The sequence below is a fragment of the Dermacentor albipictus genome, chromosome 3 (genome assembly GCF_038994185.2).
Source record: "Dermacentor albipictus isolate Rhodes 1998 colony chromosome 3, USDA_Dalb.pri_finalv2, whole genome shotgun sequence".
In the NCBI taxonomy this organism is placed as follows: domain Eukaryota; kingdom Metazoa; phylum Arthropoda; class Arachnida; order Ixodida; family Ixodidae; genus Dermacentor; species Dermacentor albipictus.
The window spans coordinates 39,996,839-40,009,260 of NC_091823.1; the positions used below are offsets into that span (position 1 = coordinate 39,996,839).

Below are 12,422 nucleotides of genomic sequence, written 5' to 3' on the forward strand. Positions count from 1 at the left end.
AAGAGTTCGAGTAAATCGGACGCCATTTGCGACGGATGTTTTGCTTGACATGCAGAGGCGGATTTTGTTAGACAACTACAGCTTTGAAGACGGTAAAGAGGGATTGTATATGGACTTCTGAACTGGCAGATGCATGCTAGGCTAAACGGATAGTGACTGCACAGAAGTTCGGCATAGACGAAGATCTGTCACTCCACAAGCAATAATGCGCCAAAACCGATCCCCACTATTTCACTGCTGGCTTCTCGATATGGTCACTTGACCGCAGCACTGGTTCGATCTAAACCATGGAGATTTAGTCTTGTCGTTCCTTGCTTTCGGGCGTTTCAGTAATGCTGGCGGCAATTTAAGCCCCAATTAACCTAATGCCTCCTCCAAGCGGCGCACTACAGCCAAGACTATTTCACCCAGGTGTGCACGTAAAGCTTTGAACACGGGACTGGGTCCAGCTGCAGAAGAAATATCGAGAGAAATGGACAGGCAGATAAGAAGGGGGGGGGGGGGAGCGTTTTCCAGTGTCGTAATGAAGAGACTACGAGAGAGGAAAATTTCGAGAACCTGGGCGGAATTATAATGCACAAGTCGGGTGGACTTTTCCGTCCAAATTATCTCCGATGTGATCGGCACACAAAAGAAACTACCGCGCGGTTTCCTGTAGGGTGCGCCAAGCCGATTATTCCGTCATTTAGCGCCGACACTCGGGTTGTGGGCAGATGTTGTCTTGCACTGCAGCTAGCGTATGCGAGTTATAAGGCGGCTGAGAGAGCACAATGCCTTTTGTTTACAACAGTCCTCGGAGCGCAGCTATGTGTGTTTAGTAAAATGCGCCAGGGCGTGCACTGACGTCACAGGAGCGTGGAGTAGAGTACGACTCATTCGCCGCAATTTGCCATGGGCATGATTCAATAATGCGTGCGTTTGGATTCACTCGAAGACGTTGTTACCGAAGGGCACATTTCCATTTACTAAAACAGACGCAAGAAAAAGAAATGTAATAAACCCTCACAGACGCACAGAGAATCACCGTATTCAAGAAGGTACTTTGTTTTCTCCTCTTGCATTTTTTTACGGTTTTTCGTGTTAAACAAGCATATATTAGACCACCGCACTCAATCCATTGAGTCTCTTTGGAGTTGTAATTGTGACTGATCGAAGTAGTTGCCCTAAGCGATATATAATAGCAAATTTCACAAATTAGACGGCAGGTCCGCAAGTACTTAGTGAGCGGAGCAGATAGTTAAGTTTATGTTGTGGACTGTCGGCTCTCGGTCTGTAAAACCTAATATCTGGATATCATGTAAGGCAGTCTGCGTCACCTTATGTGGGCTCGAAAGGCAGCAACTCACCGCTGAACTAAGCGAGGTAGTTAACAAGCAGACTTCTAGCTTACGAATGTTGCATTCTTTTTGCAGAGTGTCAATGTCATAGTTCATATTTGGTGCGATGTCGGTATGACGTGTTATGGGCACAAAAAACAAATCAAAGCAATTCTAAAGTAGGTGCCTTTATATAATAGGGGCATTCCAATAGTCAAGTTGTTGTTGAATCGATCAGAATATGTGTCGACTCGAACAACAAATCTTTTTACTGCTTTTGAAAAAGAAAAATACTAATACGAGAAAGACGACAACATGGTAAAAGAATGTGGCACAAAAACAGTCTTGCTAATTTCCTTCAGCTTAGGTTACGATACACGAAAATCCATTCAACTGATCCGTTTGCAGATGAAAAAAGCAAGAACGCTCGTCGCAGCTTCCTTTATGTTATTAACGAGCGCCACGTAGCCTGTTCAGCATTTTCTTTGGTTTCTTTATTCCACTACAAGTTGGTTCCAATCGTCGCGATAGCTCGTATATTACAACGATACTCGAATACTCGAAGAAATCGAATGTATATTTCTCCCGTCGGATGCTTCCAGCCGACAAAGCAATATTCGCTTCTTAGTCGAAACTTCTAACACAGTCAAACACCCAGTATCCTTGGCGCAGTTCACATATATGACGCTGTTGTTTAATATAAACCCTTGAGATGCTGTGTGCACAACTGTGCACACCAAAACAGTGCGTCAAAAGGAAGAAAATACTGATGAAAATAATAGTACTTAAAATGTGGCACACACATCTTGAAACACTTCTGATTGGACCTGGGCTACAAGATTGAGAAATTTGTGCGAACTGCTTCAATAAAACGAGTAAATGAGGTTGCTTTCGGTGTCGTTATATGCTGCAATGTAGCGGGTTCATTTCTTTCATTTTTTCAAGTCACTGGATATTTGCTTTTCAAGTATGCTATGCATAAAATAGTCGAGGTTGTCATATCTGACGTCCAGTTTCTAATAAAGACTTTGCATTCATATATATTTGACGCTTCTGTAGAGAGCTTTCGCATGGAGTTACACATTCTCACATTCTATACAACTTGACGGAACTGTCAGAAAAATTGAGTACCCTTAATCCGTTATGCAGCTACAAGCTTTCGATCAGTGAGAAGATGCAAGAAATGTGGCGAAACAAAATTTTTGTTAAAGGACAGAATTATTGGCGGCCGAAGGGGTTCTAATCGAGGAATAAATTACCGTTGTACTTTGGCTATATACGAGCGCGGAACTTAAGCGCGAGACCCAACACGGCGGGCTGGGCGCTCGCTTTGTTTCGCGGTGAATGGAGGAAACGCGTACCTGAAGCGCTAAAAGAATGCGCCTGTGCTACGAAACGCCGGGCGATTGGATTACGCCGCACTGCGTCCGCGGCTGTGCGATCCTCTGGCCGCGCAAGGCAGTGCGTGACTCGATCGCTGAACGGCTTGATAAGAACGCAAAGGCTTTTTTTTGAGAGAGAGAGAGAGAGAGAGAGGGGGGGGGGGCTTTCTCGTGGGCAGCAGCTCGAACCAACCTATTCGTGGGTATTCATTCTACGTCGGGTAAATATACAAATCGGCGATGACGACGATGCCACTGTCGTGAATCACACTCGACACCGGTGAGTTCGACGTCGACCTGCCTCGTCAGCAGAGCGTGAGTCAAAACGGACGTTCGATATGCCGGCGCTTGCTTCGTTAATCCTTTCTGGTGCGAATTTCGGTTTTGAATTAGCAAATGTACAGTTTGGTGCAACTTAGTGCAAAGAGTAAGGGAAAAAAATGAGAAATCAAATTTCCAAAAGCGCTTCCTCAGTGGTATGCGTTCGCCGTCTGTAACGAAATGTGCTATAGAGCCTAAAGCTTCTAAAAACTTCTAAATTTCTATAACCAGTGTGTCAAGAATGGGTGCAAACGATTCTTTTCATGCACTTCCTAAGGCATTTTACACTCGTCGGATGCAGCTCAGATGCAGCTCGGACACACCTTATTACAGCGTAATGAAACATTCGAACTCCTATCTAAATTTCAGAGAATGAAGGTTTTGCAGCATCAAGTCTAGATAGGTCCATCTAACTAGAGTTGATGACACTGATTTCTGAGGTTCGTTTCGCACTATGGTTTTCTTTGCGTATGATATCCCTATGATTTATAGGGGGTATCATAAGCATAGAAAGAATCCAGGACAGTTATTAAAAATAATATGCCTTCGCGAAGCAGTTGCGTGCCGATGTGATGTCTTTGTTGTGCACGACTTGAATAATTTGCTTTTCTTGCAGCTTTTTGTTTTCTGCTGATTGTTGTGAGCTTCTTTCGATCGCTGAGTCATTTTCGAGCGTTTATAGTATATTTACAATCGCGATCCTTTCTCTTATCTTCTTATTTCTTGCTCGTTTCCTGCGACCTTCCTGCCGCTTTCTCTTCGAGGCAGACAGGCACTGTGCCCTTTTACAGAGGCCGCTGCCAGTCTCTCTGTCCCAATAGTTTCAGACCATTAGATTCATGGTCACTTAGCTCAATATGAAGACAGAAAGAGGGAGCAGACAAGGTGAGCGCTAACCCTACGGCTATCTTATTCTATTATATATGGCTGGCTTAAGGTATATTATCGGGCTGTTCAAATAGCGAAGTTTTCGAATCGAATCGAATATCAAGATTCGAGAATAAAAATCTCTGAATATAGAATGTTTTTTTTTTCATTACTAAAGAATAAAACTGAAGCTAATATGAACCTATATATAGTACTGTACCTATAACTGAACTTCCGAACAAGCGAAGAACTCGAATATGAGGAACAAGTGATATGCAGTTAACCTAGTCCACCATGACAACGTCAGCAGTAGAAAGACGGAAGAGCACATCGCGAATGCCCGTGTACGGTGTTGTGCTAAGTTAAGAGAGAAGCGTGGTAGTACAGCACCACAAATTTTTTAGCGGAAAGCAAAGACGAATTGAGGTGAGTACTTCGTATATACGCTGACTTAAAAGAGATCCATTCGTATTGATTGATTGGAAATTATAGAACGTAAATTATCTTACCCGCGCGTTCGCCCTAGAATTGGTGTGCCTGCGCAGCAACCGCAGCTCTCGTGCAAATAAATTATTCTGAACAGTCCTCGCTTCTGTCGTTAGCTCATCATCGAGATGCCAATAAGCATTGTTGTTCAACATACTCGAAAGAAACAAGTATTCAGTTATTTAGAATAGCGACATCTCGAATTGAATAGCAGAGGTTATTTCTTTTTCGAAATTCGAGTGCTCGAACAGCTCTGCAGTTTTCATTTGAAACAGCAGTAGTAATAATAATGATACTGGGCACGCTGGCCCTAAGAAGCCGCTCGAGGCAGAACGTCGAGGGTCACATCTTTCTCCACATTTTGACCATATTGCTGCCCGATGTCACCCACTGTCATGCACGTTATGTAACTCTTCTTTCGACGGAGACCTACTGTAACACTATACTATGAGCAATGCAAAGCTGAAAAAAGCTTCTGGAAAGAAAGTTTGATGAGGCAACAACCTTTTGTCAGAAATACAATGGCAGACAGATAGTTCTACCGGAACAGAAGAGACGCCACCTGATTGGTGGCCTGTCAACGCAGAAGTTGAGCTTTTACGATGTCAGCGGACAACGTTCCGTACCAGTTTGATTGATTGATTGATTGATTGATTGATTGATTGATTGATTGATTGATTGATTGATTGATTGATTGATTGATTGATTGATTGATTGATTGGGTTGAACGCCTTCCAAAGCGACTCAGGGGATCTTTATGAGAGGCGCTTTAATGGAGGGCTCCGGATTAACGTTGACCACCAGGGGTTCTTTAACGTGCATCTAAACCTAAGTGCCTGAGCATTTTTTCCTCGACGCTGTCAAACGTTGCCCGCAGATCGAGGCCATCACGTCGCCCGCATGAACTGCGTTCTTATTTGTATGCGGCTTTGCATCCAGGCTAAAGACCCATCTGCACGGCCGTAAACATTCAAACACAGCCTGCGCAAGCTGCTGAAATACGAGTCGAGCACGTGCGTTGACGGACAGTTCGCGGGCCCCTAGCGGCTCGTTAGCTCGACACACAACACGCAAAATCATACGGGGCATCCGACGTTGAGGGAAGCTCGGCGCAGCAATGCGACGAGGGGGCGGATGGAGGCGGGGTAAGTAGGGGGGCCTCTCGGTCTGCAGCGTCGGCAACAGCGCCGGCTGGGGTCACGTCCGCTCACTGGATGACTTGAGTTGGCGCCGACGTCGTCTCCGAGGTTTCGAGTTTCCCGCATGGCGTGCGCATCGTGCAGCGCGGCGGTGGGAGATTGCTCGGCGCCTTCGCAGAGGCGCTGACCTTCCGCGTAACGAAGTGCGGCTGTTCCTCGCTTCTCGCCAACCGATCGCTCGCGCACAGTGACGGCTAGGCGAGGCGTCGTGTGTGTACGCGCCCGGGTAACCATGGCAGGCTGCGCGCTACACCAGACACCCCTCCGGAAGCGGTGAAAGTGGCCGGCCGCTGGAGCTGTCGCTCCTCTCCCGTGGCACGGGAATCGGCACGTGGTTCTGAGCAGCGCCTGCCACGCTGCGGTGTGAAGGCCGTTGCAGGTGCTTTAGCAGAGGAGTGTGACTCTTGGTTGGAAAATAATGGCCCTGGTGCCTCCAAATTATCCCCTCCCTCCCCAACCGATTTCCTCTTCCCGTACTTCACCCGCCGAATCGTAAGACAAGCAGTCTCTTGCTTGCTGTTCGGCCGCTTGCCCAAGTTTCAATTGAGAGAGCAGAAGCTAGGGGACAGTCTCGCATGACCGCCCGATCCCACGCTGCCACCACATTTATTTAAATTGCATTTTAAGTTAATGCGAAAAGCACAAACGCTCAACGTGGCCAACGGCCCGACAGGCTAATTTGAATTCGTTTCTTGCTAGAAGGAACACGACTTTCTTGAGGTTCAACATTCAAAAGCGTAGTACCAGCCCGTAGTGATAAGCAAAATAATCCTGTCTTATGTATCTTTTTTCATTTTTTTGTGTTAGAGGTGTGGTTTATTTGCGAATGGGCCTTTCTCAGGTGTCTCTGCAGCCTAAATCCGGTTACCCGTTACTGACCACTTTTTTCATAGAAAAAAGAAACGTGACGGGGAATGTTCTTTCTTTCTTTCTTTCTTTCTTTCTTTCTTTCTTTCTTTCTTTCTTTCTTTCTTTCTTTCTTTTTTTCTTATTTATTTATTTATTTATTTATTTATTTATTTATTTATTTTTTGTACCATCAAGGCATGACATCCTTGTGGAGGAGAGGAGCATAGAAAGAACACTTACACATTCGAGAAGGTGCGCTTTACATGGAACAGAAAATTAGGAAAAGGAAAAAAAATTAAAATAAAAGGTAATGACGTCTCGTCACCATATACATGGAATGGCAAAGCTGATGACACACACGCCATTCCTCTATGCAAGCATACACGCGAAGGAGAAAAAAAAAAGGACGAAGGCAAGAAAAAAAATTCTAAAAACACAGATAGCAAGACATCAACAGGATCTCAAGTTCTTTTAACCGTTAAGTATACTCCCTCTTGGTTTGGATCGAAATGCGCACTGGTTGTAACCCGCACTCACTAACGTTGAGCCAGACATTCAGTGTTTAGAGGCTTCATTCGAGCAGCGGCGGTTCTTGTAGGAAAGGCAACAGGGGAACGAGCGATCCGCTTCCGGGATGCGCACGCCTATGCGAACTGGCACTTCCTGCAGCAGGCGTCGATAACGCGCGGCGTTCGAACGCGCCCCCCCCCCTCCCCCCGCTAGTAAAATGTCGCGCACCTCAGGGGCAAATCTCACCGCTGGCACTGGATATATTGGCGTCGCGAAGTGCCTGCGTGTATCTGAGTGGCCCGATTCGATGGCTGCGGACACCGGCGGCTGCATTGCATGCTGACCGCGCGGCAACGTGTTATGCGTTCGTGCGCCCGCTGGCTGCGCGCGTCCGTTATCGCCGACTTTCTCGCATTACGTGCGCGATTTTACAATCGCAGCCGGCTGTAGGATCGGCGAGCGATGGAAAAGCGGCCCGGGAAAAGAAAAAAAAAACATGCAAGCTGGGCGTGCGAGTTAGTGCGTGAGTTAAAAGGACACTATAGAGGGAGAAAATTGAATTCGCCTGACGTAGTAAATTACACACATCCACGATGGCAGAAACGCCGCCCTTACCGCGAGAAGTGGTGCTGTAAGCCAGAAAACGGGCGCAGAGGAAAAACTTGTGGCGACGCAGCCTTGAAGGTGTTCGCTGTACAGAGCCTTGGTAATTAATTATCGGTAAAAATAGGCTACATTGTGTGCTGAAGAAAGAAAAGTTCGAACATGGCAAGTTTCGGGAACTTTTGAGGAGTCAACGCGACTCAAATACAAATAATTTTTTTTTAATCCCTGACGCCAAACTGACATAGCGGCGCTGTGGTTTTGTCGCGAAATTGAAAAAGCCGAGCTGTGACTTTCATACATTCTCCTCTAATATATTGCTACGGCACAATATGTGCGATCACGAAAGGCCAGCAGTGTGAAGACGACGACGACGATTTAGAAGCTAGCGCGGGCTGTTGCCCCTTGGCCAAGCGCAGCGTATTTTCCTTGTAAATATATTTGTACATAGCTTGTCGTCTGCGTCTTCCTACGTAACAATATTCTCCTCTAATGTTCTACCTATTATCGCCAAGTTTACTAATATAAAGCATTGAAACAATACTTTATCGATCTAAGCTGATTTAGTACTTCCAATGAGTGCTCACTGAACATGCTCTCATGGTCTATCGCCCTGCGGGGCTTCTTCGTCGAGCTGGTAGAAAGGTGGCATCTAGTTCGAAACATAAAATCGTTGGTGTTACGCATAAAAAGAAACGAAGTCTGATACAAGAAAGGATATCGAAGGATCGATGTTATCGCGGCTCAGCGACTGCGCCCGATGCACTCAGGATGTCGTAATGGATTCACCGGCCAGGCAAAATTCTTTAGGATATATGCAGATGCTGTTTGCAGAACCTCAAGTAATCGGTAGCCTATATGGATGCATCCTTTACTGCTTAGGCGCGCGCTCAGTTGAAAAACGCGCCCTACGTTAGCTGCGTGCTTTCTTAGGTATTTGGGATACTTTTTACGCAGTTCCAGCATTCTGAACGCTTCTCGTAACAGGGGCCATATTTTGTTACATTTCGTTCCCTCGATTCGAGGTATATTTTTGTAAGCAGTAGCGACGAGTGGCTGATTTTGACAATGACGTTACTGTAGCGGCATAAAATCAAAATGACAGGGGCTGATTGATTGATTGATTGATTGATTGATTGATTGATTGATTGATTGATTGATTGATTGATTGCGTTTAACATTTCTGAGGAAGACGGGACTTATGAGAGATGCTGTAGCATGTTTCACATCTGTCACGGTGACAGTCGACACCTGCTAAAACGTGTGATTGTGCTCCTGCTACATATTCAACTCGACGAGCACCGTTGGGGCCGTTGTGACTGCCGCCGTCTCCATTTAATGTTGAATTTTTGCTAGCCTGTGTTCTCCCGAGCAAAAATTTTCTAGGGGTGGCGAACGGTAATTTTTGAGGCCGTATCGAATACGAATTGAATAATGCCACGAATGAATCGAATCTAATGTCGAATACTGTTTGCATACCTTTCAAATAATTAACCACTGTCACTCGTAATATAAGACGGTGATCACATCGTAGTATTCGTAACGTTAGCAAGGTTCTGTCGTTACATTGCGCATTGTGAAGCGTTGTTTAGTAGAAGCACAAATGGAGCATTAGGAACAAATAAGCCGCTTGTTCACATACAAAGGACTCTTCGGAGAGTGCAGATGATCACTAAAAAAATGGCTGTGGCTTAGCTAAGGTTAAGCCCAGGATACGAAGCATACTAGCCTTTATTTTAGCTGTTGAACCACTGTTTAGCCTGGTGAACTGCTGTTGCTTGGCTATATTTGGTTCGGCTAGACGAAGAAACAACTCATGCGTTACTCTGCTTCGCCTTCAAGAGTGGAACGCGACAGCGTTCTCGTCGACCCGCCAAGGGGTGTAAGACAATGGGCTACAGCGCAGCGACTACGCGTCCCGCATTGGACGCGGTGAGCGTCGAGCAACGCAGCGTTCGGCGCGTCAACAAAATGTGCGCCTGAGCAAGCGACGCACGCCTGAGCCTTAGAAACAGCTCGTTTCTAAGGCAACCCCGTATTCACTAGAGGCGCTTTTGTACCGCTTTGAAGCATCGTACAAGTGGCTCAGTGGTAGCGTCTCCGTCTCACACTCCGGAGACCCTGGTTCGATTCCCACCCAGCCCATCTTGCAAGAGTTGAGCCAAAGCCACCTAGAAAATCAGTCTCTGTAGCACGCCGCAACCTTCGCTTCTCATTCCAATGAGCAGCTCTGTCTCCAGGAGGCATCTCACCTCGTGAGTGTCTAGCAGAGGCAAGCGCAGCTGCTTATATACTGCCGCGACGCCGCGAGCGACGGCGCGAGTTGGAGCCCCGTTTCTCCACTGTCGTGACGTCACGGTGTCACGTGGTATTCAAGGCGACACCGCCGCGCCTGAGGAGCTGAGTTGAGCTCTCGTAGTATGCTTCGCATAAAAGATTAAATTAAATTGTGGGGTTCTTGCGTGCCAAAGTCGCGATTGGATTATGAGGCACGCCGGAATGATCGCTGGTTAAAGATTGGCTCCCTGAGCGGCGTAGCGTGCTCAAGTACCTAAGGTCACATGTTCTATGACTATACTGTGTCCACGGGGGTAAAATGTATCGTGCATTTGCTCCAATTTTATGTTTGATTGTGCAGAGTTGGCACTTTGACATATGCGAATACTGTTCGAAAAATATTCGTATATTTAAACACGGACAAGGCCAAATCGAATAGGACAGTATTAAAGTACATATCTCCCGTGGTGTTTTTGGTGATTCGTCTACCTTCCTGCGTTCCGTCACCGTAGCCTGCAGCATATACGAATATACAACGCCTGCCCAGAGGTGCTGAAGCTGAGGTTCATTCACACGGTATCACTTTATTAGCCGTCGAGCACTGATAGCGGATGATAGTGTGATGCTTTCAGCGCTTCTCATCACGTCTGCCACAGTGCAAATACATAACTGTGTGGCGGAAACGAAGGAACGGAATCAACACATACCAAAGGTTTTCCGTACTCCAGCAACGAAAAGTGTACACGTCAGGGTACGTGGTTCCATTTCAGCGGACCATTTGGACCATGAATTTCGGCGGGCCATGAATTCCGGCAATATGGTACAGGCCGTGTATCCAGTACACAGGAGACAACTCTGTGGCAGCAGCTTGCAGTGCAGTACTAATTAACATCCTAAATCTAGCATTACAGTGGCACTACAGAGTACTATTAATCTATTCACTTATTTATTTTAAAGCACCCCTAAATGCCTTCCTTGAAGGTCATTACATAGTGAAAGGGGGATAGTGAATAAAATAAACTTATAACCACAAATGAAAGAACAATACAGGCGCTCAACAACGCCAGGTGTTCAAAATTTTCCAGAATCCCCACTACGGCACGCCTCATAATCGCATCGGGATTTTGTTACTTGAAAATCCGTTATTTATTTAGACTACCATGCGCGGTGGCTTAGTTCATGGTTATGATGGCGTGCTGCTGAGCGTGAGGTCATGGGCTCGATTCCCGACTGCGGCGGCCACATTTTGACAAGACCAAAAAAAAAAGATAATAAAATAAAATATGACAGAAAAACAAAGCCGTTTGTGTAGTTACATTCACGGGCACGTAAAAGAACCCTAATTTGGTCAAATTATCCGGAATCCTCCACTACAGCGCCCCTCATAATCAAATGCACTGTTACGGGATGTTAAATCGCAAAATTAATTCAGTGAATGTTGAGATACACCGAGAGTACAGCGAGTGCGTGTGCGCTTATACAACGGAACGCTGTATTGTGCGTAGCCAAATACTTTCTTCCGGTGTCACAAAAACAGAGAAAGCAGTTTCGCACGGGAGAAGTTTCATTTCGGCACGTGATCCGCGGACTGCCACGTGACATACTTTCCTGTACAGCTGCGCCGCGCCGTCAAGCGCCGCACTCACGTAACCTGGCCAGCCGCGAATGAAGTGTGACACAAGATGCGACATCAAAAAAGCATTACTTCGCTAATCTCGCGTTGACGCACGTTTCTCGCACAAATGGCTATAGCTGCCAGGCGGGGTTAATCTTGGTGGGGGGATAGGAGTTTTGTGCTCTCTACCGCCGGCAGTGCATCATTAAGCGCTGGTGCCAGACAGATAGTTAGCGCAGGTTGTCGCGCTGCCCATAATGGAAGCCGCTGTTGTTCACTGCGCGACAACGCAGTCGCTTGACCAGTGGAAGTGGGTCGCACACATTTCCACACCTCGCACTTAGCCGGCGACGTTGCAAAATGCCGAGGAAATTCGCAACGCACATCCTCTCGAAATGTCTGCAGACACTTTTACTCCCCCCGCCCCCCCTTTTTTTTCTTTACTTTTGACGTTTGCTTCATAGAAGGCTCGCGGGTGGCACGGCGTGGCGCGCACATATAAGGCAGCCTTTTGACACGGAATTTCCACGTTCGCATCTGCTTTGCAAATGGACAGATGCAAATGCGGGGCTGTCAACCGCCACTTCTTTACACGGCTCTTCCCTCTACACCTGTTTCTGTCACCTTTTGCTCATGCGAAACGTCGGAGCAAGATAAGCAATATGCTGCCCTCCCGTGCAGTTCGCATGCGGTGTAAAGCTTGATTTGTTATCTATTATTTTTAATGAGAGCGCATGCAAAGAAAGACATAGAAAAGAAAGGCACAGAGACGAAGAAGGCCATGGGACAGGTGCTGACAAGCAACTGAGTTTTATCTATAGGAAACAGAGTAGTATACGAACACACAATTTCAAAGCTCGATTCTATACATAAGCACAAGCACCAATAGCATATGTCCGGTAGCCCTCCGAAATCGCAACAGCGTTTCCGTGGCCTTCTGCAGTAGTGAGATGCCATCTCACGTTCCTAAGATCTTCTCCGGCTAGAAAGGTATTCC

At 46.5% G+C, this 12,422-nt stretch overlaps 1 protein-coding gene across 3 annotated transcripts in view; it reads left to right on the top strand.

The window, feature by feature from the left end:
* LOC135902578 (sodium-dependent dopamine transporter-like) overlaps nucleotides 1-12,422 on the top strand; it is a 131,059-nt gene that overhangs the window by 1,234 nt on the left and 117,403 nt on the right. The window lies entirely within an intron of this gene.